Raw genomic sequence first — 12,391 nt, 5'->3', positions numbered from 1 at the left:
AAATTTCATTTTGTAATGCTCTTTACTTTGTAAAAAAAATGTATGTTACTACAAAATCTGCTATAAAAGTGAAGATCAATGGATTGATCGAGAAGGCATTGCTTCACATAATAATTCCTGAAATATGTTTTTAAAGATCATTTCGATTTGTAGAGAAGGACACAGAGTTTCTAGACATAGTCTGCTTTGTGTGAGCTGAATAAGCAGTAGTTTATCTGGCTTTAACCCCAAATTCCTTCATGCAGCATCTATCCCAGGGGTGCTCAGCTCCAATCCTGAAGGGCCACAGTTGCTACAGGTTTTCATTGCAACCATTTTCTTAATTAGTGACCAGTTTTTTCTGCTAATGTATTTAGTTTAATTACTTTGCTATTTATGACTCAGACCCTTTAAATTCAGGGTGAGAAACGTCAGTCCTAGAGTGCTGCAGTACTGCCGGGTTTTGTTCCAACCCAACTGATTCACTTATTGCTCAAGTGACATTTTCTGCTTCACTTTACTTGTCTTGCTTGTTAAAATGTTGATCTCTTAATTGCTTATTTTAATCCTAAACAGCTGCATTCACGGTTTTTAATGGCTCCTTATTAGCAATAAGACGCAAATGACAAAGGAATCTAGCTTGTCTCCATTTCCACCCGTGGGTATTCATCATTCACTATTTGGTTTAATTAAGTACTCAGGAGGAAACCAAAGAGAAAGTGAAGGACTGAAAATTACACATCTGTTTTATGCTTCAAATCATTTGGATGATATCTTTAGAAAGGATGAATAATAAATATATCTACAATTTAAGAATGACCTGCCATTACACAGTTGGAACACAAACAAGTCATAATATTAAATAAGATCTGTTATTGGCAAGACTTGATTTCTAATTAAATAACTGGGTTGGAAATAAACACCTTCAGCCACTGCGGCCCTCCCGGGCTTACCCTGATCACCGTTGCTGTATCCTAAAATCTTGAGAAAACACAATGTTCTCTTATTTATCTCAATACTTCTTCAACCTCATTCTCTTAGGTCAGGTCAGGTTGGGGAGCATGCACTGGTACAGCATGTTGCCGCACCCACCACACGAAGAAACAGCTTCGGATCCTGGTTGGCAACCCCCCAGGCAGAAACACGGTCCAGTCCCCGCCCTCCGGAAATTACTCCCTATCTGCTGCAGCCACGTGTTACGTGGGCACCCCCTTGGCCTGGTCCAGCCACTCAGGTCCTCAACAATGAGGATCCTGTAAGCCAGATCACCCTCGGGGAAACGCACCGCATGGCTGTAGTGCTGCAACTGACGCTCCCTCACAATGCAGGTAATGTACCTCATTCGGGACCCCATGAGCATCATTCTCTCAAGCAGTCTTTATTTAATATATATATATTTATATTAATTTTATTGTAATCATTCCATACAAATAAATCAATTTTTACAAAAAAAAATAGGATGAAAACAACTTAACCCCCACCCTAAGAAAGAGAGCATGGCCAACGGAGTAAAACTTAAAGCTTGTAAACATACCTAAATTGATTAGTTTAAAAGGGCAATAGAGATGAATGGAGAAGAAAAAGAAATGCGGAAAGAATTGCTTCCTCGGTGCTTTATGAACTTATTCTAAAATATTACTGATTAGATCCTGCCAGGTTTTGAAAAAAATTCTGTACAGGTCCTCTAACTGAGAATTTGATTTTTTCCAATTTTAAATAGTATAAAACATCGGTTTCCCACTGACATAAAACAGGAGAGTTAGGATTGTTCCAATTTAGCAAAATAAGTCTGCGTACCAAAAGTGTAGTGAATGCACTCACAGTGTTAGTCCTTCTCCACTTTAAGCCCATCTGGAAGAACCCCAAACACAGCTGTTAATGGGTTAGGAGGGATTGACACCAAGGCTGTCTGAAAGGCATTTAAAGATTTTGGCCCAGAATGATGTTAGTTTGCTGCAGGCCACAAATATGTGACCCAGTGAAGCTGGGACTTGATTGCACCGTTTGCAGGTTGGATCTTGACCTGGGAACATTTTGGACAGTTTTATGCAATCACTATCCATAGGTTCTTTTCAAAGCAAACACATACAATAATACAATACAATATACAGGGTGGGCCATTTATATGGATACACCTTAATAAAATGGGAATGGTTGGTGATATTAACTTCCTGTTTATGGCACATTAGTATATGTGAGGGGAAACTTTTCAAGATGGGTGGTGACCATGGTGGCCATTTTGAAGTCGGCCATTTTGGATCCAACTTTTGTTTTTTTTTTAATAGGAAGAGGGTCATGTGACACATCAAACTTATTGGGAATTTCACAAGAGAAACAATGGTGTGCTTGGTTTTAACGTTACTTTATTCTTTCATGAGTTATTTACAAGTTTCTCTTTGTTTACAGCCATTGACATGTCGCAGAGGTTAACACGTGAGGAGCGGATAGAAATTGTGTTGATGTCTGGTGAACGCAGTAACCGGGTCATTGCAGCAGATTTCAATGCAAGACACCCTACGAGACCACCCATCTCCCATGCTACAGTTAGCAAACTGCTTGCTAAGTTTCGTGAAACTGGTTCAGTGTTGGATTTGCCAAAATGTGGACGCATGAAAACTGTCACTAATGAAGAAACATCAGTGGCTGTCCTAGCTTCATTCAGCAAGAGCCCACAGCGTAGCACTCGCCGCATGTCACTGGAGAGTGGCATTAGTCGAACATCCCTTCGCGGATATTAGCTACTCACAAATGGCACCCTTACAAACTCCAGCTACTGCAGCATCTCAACGAGGATGACCCAGATCAGTGCACTGAATTTGCAGAATGGGCAAAACAAAATTGGAACAGGACCCTCAGTTTACGAAGATTTTGTTCAGTGATGAGGCAAACTTTTATGTGAATGGTGAAGTTAACAAACAAAACCACCGCTATTGGTCTGACACTAACCCACATTGGATAGATCCCTCCAAGACTGTTGGAACAAAAAAATTGATGGTATGGTGTGGTATATGGGGTACAAAGATAGTGGGGCCATTCTTCATCAATGGAAACCTCAAGGCCACTGGATATGCGAAATTGCTACATGATGATGTGTTTCCCTCTTTATGCACTGAAGCTGGCACGTTCCCTGAGTTTTTCCAGCAAGATGGTGCACCACCACATTATGGGTGTCAGGTCCGAGCATTCCTAGATGAACAGTTTCCTGGAAAGTGGATTGGTCGTGTGGGCCAGTTGAATGGCCCCCAAGGTCTCCCGATCTGACGCCCTTAGACTTTTATCTTTGGGGTCATCTGAAGGCAATTGTCTATGCTGTGAAGATACAAGATGTGCAGCACCTGAAACTACGGATACTGGAAGCCTGTGCTAGCATTTCTCCTGCGGTGTTGCTATCAGTGTGTGAAGAGTGGGAGAAGAGGGTTGCATTGACAATCCAACACAATGGGCAGCACATTGAACACATTTTATAAGTGGTCAGAAACTTGTAAATAACTCATGAAAGAATAAAGTTACGTTAAAACCAAGCACATCATTGTTTTTCTTGTGAAATTCCCAATAAGTTTGATGTGTCACATGACCCTCGTCCTATTGAAAAAACAAAAGTTGGATCCAAAATGGCCACCATGGCCACCACCCATCTTGAAAAGTTTCCCCCCTCACATATACTAATGTGCCACAAACAGGAAGTTACTATCACCAACCATTCCCATTTTATTAAGGTGTATCCATATAAATGGCCCACCCTGTAGTGTACACAATGGTGGAAGCACAAGCATGAATAATTAATTAACTAATTCCTCAAAAATACTTACAACATAACAAAGTACAAGTTAAATTAAGACAGAAATTGACTCCCAGAACTACTTTCAAATATCCTGGCATCTATTCACAATAAGAAGAAACTCCAATAACAACACATAGACACCACTGAGAAGTCTGTATCACAGTAGTATAGAGATTTAAAATAAGTTGAAAGAAATGGAAAAAAGAGTCTTCAACCTCTAACTGATCACCAGAATCAGTGTAGATACAGGCAGCGTTCTAGAGAGTAGCTGGCAGAAAGCTGAAAAAGCATTCTTTGAAACTTAGCATGGCTCTGACTAGAGAGCAGGCTTCTGCCAACAATCTTAACAGCAGGGGCTAGCACAATTCTTTATCATTGCATTATAAATAGATAAATCTATGGGAGTAAATGTAGTAACTATGTAAAATGAATACTAAAAAAACTATCCCACAAAATACTGCATGCGTATACTACATCTGCATTAATGTACACATATCAAAACTTCTTACACCAATTCTGGGTTGTACTGGACAAGACAGGAACCAGCCCTGGACGGGGTGCCATTCCAGTGAAAGAACTGCTCATGCACAAAATTATAGGGACACAGGGCCAGTTTAGGGTCTCTAATAATAAGGCTATCCTGCTAAACCTTGGAAAGTGAGTGGAGACTAGGGTGCAACCCACACAGACACAGGGTGACTTGTGCAGAACCCACAAGGACAATAACCAGAAGCTCAAACCCAGCAGTGCTGACCACTGTTCAGCCATGTGCCCTAAATAGATAAATAGTACTATTCGTTTTTGTTAAAATATTTAATACAATTTAAACTTTGCAAGGTTCTCGAATAACGTGCAAGAGCTTGAAACTTATAATGAAGTTGCCAAAAATATGAAATTATTAATATTATTTTTGTAAGAAAGCAGTGCTGATAATGATTTTTTTCAAAGCTGAAATATCTTTACAATGATGTGTTGACCATGCTAAGCACTTTATTCATGTCAAGGATTTTCGATGACCTAACACATTCCTTTTTTACCAGTACTAGTCTTACAACTATATGTTCACTTACAGGTGCATAAAAGCCTTGATAAGCAATCTACCTGCGCACAGGGCCTGGGTGTGTCATGCTTGTGTCATGCGTAATGGTGGGGTGTGTACTGTAGTCGAAGTTGCTTTGGCCGGTAATCTAATTATCATTTGAATATACTGGGGGTCTTCTTTAATATTGTTTTCTCAAGTCATACAAAAGGGTACAAATGCATAGAGCTCACCAGTTTAGATATGACATACATGAGGGACATTCAAAAACTTTCTGCACTTTTTTATTAACTATTTATTAAGAATTTCAAAAACAAATTACATCACTTTTCTACATAGTCACCTTCATTTGCAATGCAATTTTCCCAGCGTCGTACCAACTTTTTACTGCCTAATTACGACTTCTCCTGCCTCCAACGTTTCCAACAAAAATATAAAGTTGTGGAAACTTTTTGAACATCCCTCGTAGATGACACTTGTGTCTCCTACTTGCTCATCAACCAAGTCCAAAGTTGGTTTCTGCTGTCAGTATGAAAAGATGGATGTGGCTTAAAATATTTTGAGACCCTGTGTTAGGATATAGCGGGTTGGAGAAATGACTGACTGACTGACTTTTTTTTGTTTAAGTTGCAGGTATGCAATAGAGATGCATAACCCCACACGAAAAAAAAAAAATAATGTAAGTTGAGTTTAACCAATATTATGGCACGTCTGGCATAAATAACCTACATTTCCCTTCATTGCACATAAATAATATCTATTCCACTTAATGATCAGATCACGCAGTAATATATAAAAAGTATATGTGTGTCCATAATACACATACTACTGGTCAAAAGTTTTATAATACCCCCTTTTTTGAAGTTTTTATTGAAGTTACAGAGTTTAAATCCTCAATGATTTTTTTTTCTTTTCTAAACCTCTGGCAGTTTACTACTTTACCTTTGGACCATTTCATGTTATTGTTTTGACTTATCCTGTTTAAATTACAATAAATACTGGGAAAATGGAGGTGTTCTAAAGCATTTCACCAGTACTCTGTGTGTGTGTGTATATATATATATATATATATATATATATATATATATATATATAAAAATAAAAAAATCCTGGAAAGGAAAAGCAGGACGACGAGACGTGATCTTCTCTAAAGACACTTAAAAGACCTACGAGACGCAAACAATATCAAATAAGAGCACAGCCAGCAAAACACTCAGTTGTGTAAAAGCACGTAGCACACACAGATCCTGTGCTCTCCGTACATATAAAGCGTATAAGGACAATATGTTTTAGATGAAACGTCAATGACTAATCAAAGAAGAAAGTGCAGCATGGAGAAAAGAGACCCAAAAATGTTGGAGACAAAAAAAGGCAGATAAGAGATTATGAAAGCAGTGGAATTCGAAAGGCTCAAACAAACGATGGGGCGATACACGTGCAGAGAAAGGTAAAGAATATGAAAGCAGTAAAATTCGAAAGTATTGTAGCGCCTCAGCCAGGTTAAAGGCTTTTTTGTTTTAAGTGACTGTTAGGTCTGATTGAGGGAGGGCAGAGTACAGCACGGAAGACTGATAGCAGGGTATTGATTGATGCGGTAAAGGGGGACAAGACCTGGGGGAGGAGGGGTTGAAGAGGGTACTAGAAAGTTGTGTTTGGGGTTACACTAAAAAATGTTTGTAACACTTTATTACGTCAGTCGCTACAGTATCAAAAACAGATAGTAAAGATCGCAGGATTGTTATCCGACCAGGAGGTCAGCATGATGGAAGGACAGAGGAAGACAATTTATTCAGGCTATTGTCTCTCCCAAAACACTAGGTGATAGCGTCCCTGGGTTACAGTACCTCTCTGGATATGCACAGGGCATGTTGGAATATGTAGTTCTTTGACTCAGTCCTGTTGGGTTCTGTGGGTGCCACCAAGAGGCACTGAAAGGATTAGTGAGCTACAGTCTCAGAACACCGGAAGTATTCCCAGGTTTTGTATCAAAGTACAAGGAGCCAGACAGTCAGATGGAGGTGCAGAGTAGAGAAGGAAGAGGTATTCAGAAGGTTAAACCTTTGAAGTACTTGTGTCTGTGCCATTGTGTAGGGAGTGTGGGGTGCTGCAGTGCCCCTTGATTGCCACCTTACAGAGATTATATATATATATATATATATATATATATATATATATATATATATATATATATATATATATATATATATATATATACACACATATATATATATATATACATATATATATATATATATATATATATATATACACAGAGAGAGAGAGAGAGAGAGATTATACATATACCATTGAGGAGAAGCATCTGTATTTTAGGAAAAGTCTGTTCCTCTTCAAAGGTAAAAGAAGAAGTTCTAAACTTAACAATTCAGCATTGTATAGTTTACTAAAGTTCCAAGCTTAATGCTCACTGTTCATGTCACTGGGTAGACTCTGGAATTCCACATGAATATCAGCACACTAGTTGGCAACCAGTGCAACACTAGCCACATTCTGAAAAGATAACAAAAACACTTTTGAGATTCTTTACATGCTCTAATGTAAAGATTTTTGCTATACTGTGTGAAATATTCAGATATTAAAAAAAATGGAATCTTGCCTATTTTTTTGAATTGCAATATAGCACACATGTGCTAAAGCTTGCTAGAGTGTAAGACTTACTGATAAATTCCAAAGTTGGATGCATTTTAGCTGTTAAGGTTAAAATTTTAGTATTTTTCTAGCATAAATAAAAAGGCAGATATTCAATAAGCCAGATAAGAATCAAATATGTAAATTCAAAACATTTAGTGTCACAGATCAGGGATGAGAGCGGCAAAATATGTAAACCTTCAGCTTGAACTTGACTGCTGAAACCAAACCTGGCAGCGGTGGGTACAAAGAATAAAGCAGCTATTTCCTTGTGATATCAGGCTGATTTCAAGTCCTTCATGTATGTAATATGCTGCCTTTGAGAAACCCACAAAGACATGGGACTCTGAGGATGTGATGCTTCTGTTCTGACCATAAATGTTTTAAAAATGCACCCTGAAATACTAAATTAGAGTTCAGGATTTAAAATAGCTTATACTTGTTACACAGTTCTGCTGTAACAGAATATTATATTTCCACTTCCACATAGGTATACCAGAGTGAATCTTGATCTGTGGTTTCAGCTGAACTATGCCAGTCTAAAAGGAGACTTTTCCAAAAGTAAAGATTTAGAGACGAGCCATTTAAGAACTACAGGTAGGCACTAAAAGGAATGACTGAAGGAGGTGAAACTCTTTAAAATCTGAAAGGAGGAGGAGGAGGAGGAGAAGGTTAGGAGCATTGGCTGATTACAGCGCATTGCCACACCCACCACACAATGAACCACCCGGATTGGGACCCGAGTGCAGCCATACAACAGGTGACACGTCAGCACCACACTGGAACAGTGAGAGTTTGTTTTTTTGTTTTTTTTTACGGTGACTGGCATGAAAACTCAAATTAAGAGGAGTCAAGAAAGCAGGGTTTAAAACTGTGATGGGAATTTGCTGGGAAGGAGCCAGCTGTTACTCCAAACTATTTTGTTCAACTAGAAAACAGGGGAACAGATGGAAGTGGTGTAAAAGTACATTTCAAACAAAAGATATTTTGTACCCCATCTAGTATGACAGATAGTACTATTTTGAGAACATTAAATATCAGCTTAAAGGATAAGTTTGGTATTTCTCAAGTACAATTTAATTCTTCACAAACACGGTATACATGAATTTGCCATGTGAAATTGTGTTTTGAAGTTAATCGCTTTGTTTAAATTTAAACATATATCTTGCCCGCACTGTCACTTTACTTTGGAGGCTATGGGACATGGAGGAAAAGCTTTAAAAACTTTCCAAATATGTCAGTTTTTCAAGACAATTTTTAAATTTATAGCATACTCACCTTTTGAACAAAATTTTCTGTGGCATATGCATATATATCATATTTGTGAAGAAATAACTTTGACTTTGGCAAAAATACTAAACGTATCCTTTAACGATAAATTGCAACATGTAGCAGATTAGAGATTGATGATTTATATTGGGTTGAATGGTCTGTTCTTGTGAAAACATTTATTACGGGTTTGCAGGCTGGCAGATCATCCTGGCACTAATAGGCACAAGACAAGGACTGGCACTACACACCAGTCCATCACAGGACCTGGATACACACAGCCACTCTTTCCCATTCACACCCAGTCAATTCTGAGCTCCCAGTCAACATTACATACGCTTTATTCGGAATAAGTCAAGAAACTGGAGATAGAGTGCAGACTTCATGCAGGCTTTGAGATGATGGGGATTTCAGTCCTGGTCCACAGAGCTGTGAGGTACAGCTTTAGCCACTGTATCATTCTCCTACCCTTTTTAAATAACTCATGTTTTTAGATAACTTTTCTTCTCACACTGTTAGGATGATTAACAACTCTACATGGACCTGCTGTGACTGAGGGGGTGTGCATGAAGCTGCTCTGCCATCTTGCATCTGTATCTGTTGGGACAGACTCTCATTTCTTGAGACTTTGACCTACAGAAAGGCTTTAGGAAATACAGTAGCAGGATAGAAGAAGGAGCTGTGTGGGCTTTCGTCCACTCTGGGAGTGAACAGCGCATTTTTGTGCCATCACCAAATTAAAGTGGAACGAAGCATTTGGCCTGGACACCGCAGCATGATTTTTGGCTTGTTGAACTTTGTTCCTCATTTCAAAATGATAATAAGATTTGTGTGAGAAATCGCACATACTTTTCTGTGTATTCAAAGTAGATAAATATGCACTTTATTTGACGAGTGAATGGAATGTTCATGTTATAAATACAAATTGAACACATAAGTAACAACATCTGCTTATCCAATTCAAGATTGCCATGGGCTGGAGTCTCTCCTAGTAGTGCCAGGCATATCTCAAAACCCGACTCTGGACAGGCCACTGAACACTCTCACAAGAAATTCAGAATAGTGAATTAACTTAACACACACATCTTTATAATGTGTAGTACACCTGCAGTAACCCAAAGCAGATGCAGGTGCAAACTCCACACAGACCAGACAGCAACTGAGCAGGAGACTCAAACCAAGGACACTGGAACCACAGGTCAGCAGCACTAACCATGGCACCACCCCACACTGAATACAGAAACACAAAAATATGAAACAAGAAACACTGCTGGATATGAAACTGGATAGTTAGGAACACTGTCAGTCAGGGGGGCTTTCCTCTGCTTTACAGCTCCTGAACTGGATAATATTCCTTTCTACATTCTCTAGCATTACACAGGAAGTAACCATGCTTTTTCCATTCACAAACCAGTTTGGTTCCATACCTGAATAGCAGATGCTACATGCGGCCGAACCTCATTGCGCTTTTGTTCGTTACTCATTTGCAAACACGGAAACTCTGGGTTGGTCCCTAAGAAGGGTGTATTCCTAGTTATCTTTAAGCAAGTTGTCAAACAAGGTTAAAAAAATGTCAAGGTGTGGTTTGTTTAAGTTCACTCTGGGATATCCTGTTTTCATTTTTTTGATATTTTCTTCACATCCTTGTCTGAGCTTTTACTATTTAGTATAACTATACTGCTGATACACAGGAGTTTATCTCAAATTTTTCTGCCTATAATTATGTATATATACAACTGTGCAATATATTCTGAATATCTTGTCCCCAATTTCCACCTGGATCACCTTGTGCATTCTGATCTTTTAATAAATGTGCGTATACCATGCCCACATACATCAGTAAGGAAAATACAGCGTGGCCCACCACCGCCGAGAGTGCAAAAAGTGTACATGCTGAAACGGGCACAGAGATGTATTGACGCACAAAGGGATCACTTTCAGCATCTTCTGTAAATGTGAGTACCAAATCTGATCATTTTTCTCTTCACCACATAATGCAGTCGTCTTGGTGGAGGTATATCAGCTTGCCAACAACACTGGGCTCAATCCAATATTTTCTCTTGAAGCAGCCTTCACATCCAGTCAGGAGTTACTGCACCTTAGAAAACCATGAATGCTAAACTCGGAGAAATCAAGACAGCAACAGACTAATACATACAAGGGTCAAGTAAAAATAAAACAGGATAAGACAAAGTGCAAAATTTGAATTGTAATGGAGGTGACATGGAGTTCAAAGGAGCAGATCCTGGAAGAGAGTACATCGCAACATTGTACAATGTACAATTGTCGCAATGTACATTCAGAGAGATTTCTGCAGTGAGCCCCCTCACAAGCCACCTCCTTACAGCTAAATCTTGCAGTGCACACGGCCTTACTGTCACTACATTGGGAAGCACTGGAAAGCAGAGTGCACAACTGCCCAAACATCCCCCACCTAATTAAAGTCGAGGTGTTTCTTGGACACACATCTCTTTGAGACTCCATGCTTTAAAAAAATGGAAAACACATGTCTGGCCAACCCCAAGAATGTGTCTAAGCTGAGCTTGCAAACACCATGGGGCTGTGCTGTGCCCTTTGTCACAGATCTTCTCTTACAGGGAAGTTTTTTTTTGGGTACACAGAAAGGGCAAGAGTCTTGCACCGAATACCCTATGTGCCCGCTACTTCTCTTGAGAAGAAACTGTCACACATCCAGCCACATATAAACATATTGTAGTATTTTAAAACCTGCTAAATCCAATTCAGAATCATGGAGGGTCGCACTGGGTGCAAAGCAGGAAAAAGCCATGGACAAGGTGCCAGGCCATCACAGGACCCAATGACACACATGCACACTCGCATAAGGGCTAATTTGCAAACATCAATTAACTTAATCTTGCTTAATGTCTGGGGTCGGAAAACATATGGACAACAGCTGGGTATGGAATTCAAGCCCAGGATGCTAGTCCATGAGACTACTACAAGGCAAAATATAAAGAAACCCCATTCGAGACAGAGAAAATAAAGCTAAAGGCTTCTTTTTATATTTAATACTAGCCACATGTTTTATTTTTCCAGCCAGTTTAATATTACAAAGGTACAAGCCCATCTTTATTCAGGTCAAAGAAAGCCAACTATGAATTCATATGCCATTGGAACAGCTACATCTTTTTACTTTCTCGTATACAAAGATTCAATGTCGAGATTTTGATGAATATTGACATTTTAGACCTCCCTGACTTTCTCGTATGTGAAGTATAGGGAAAGTATTGAAATTCTCCAAAATTTCTATTTCGAGAAATAGAGTCCGAAAAAAATATTTTTGGAATTATGTGTGTGTGTATAAACACGATAACTTGAGTACTCTTTCAATTGTACGCAAAATTTGGTTGACCTAAGTATTAGGTACAAAACGTGCATTTCAATTAACCATCCATCCATCCATTTTCTAACCCGCTGAATCCGAATACAGGGTCACGGGGGTCTGCTGGAGCCAATCTCAGCCAACACAGGGCACAAGGCAGGAACCAATCCTGGGCAGGGTGCCAACCCACCGCAGCATTTCAATTAACTTTTGGGCTATTTCCATTAATCGGAAGTGGTACTTTACCTTTTATTCATGCAGCTGCAGAGTCCGATTTATTCAACTTTACTTGATTTTGATTTGATTTGTTGTTGACGGTTCTTTAATGTACATA

The 12,391-nt window shown here is 39.1% G+C and overlaps 1 protein-coding gene across 2 annotated transcripts in view; it reads right to left on the bottom strand.

Moving 5' to 3' along the window:
• The window catches only part of creb3l2 (cAMP responsive element binding protein 3-like 2), an 83,046-nt gene that overhangs the window by 38,418 nt on the left and 32,237 nt on the right, over nt 1-12,391 (bottom strand). The window lies entirely within an intron of this gene.

Source organism: Polypterus senegalus, chromosome 11 (assembly GCF_016835505.1).
Source record: "Polypterus senegalus isolate Bchr_013 chromosome 11, ASM1683550v1, whole genome shotgun sequence".
Lineage (NCBI taxonomy): Eukaryota > Metazoa > Chordata > Cladistia > Polypteriformes > Polypteridae > Polypterus > Polypterus senegalus.
Note: the sequence above shows the minus strand (reverse complement) of the source record. Positions and strands in the feature narration are given on the sequence as shown.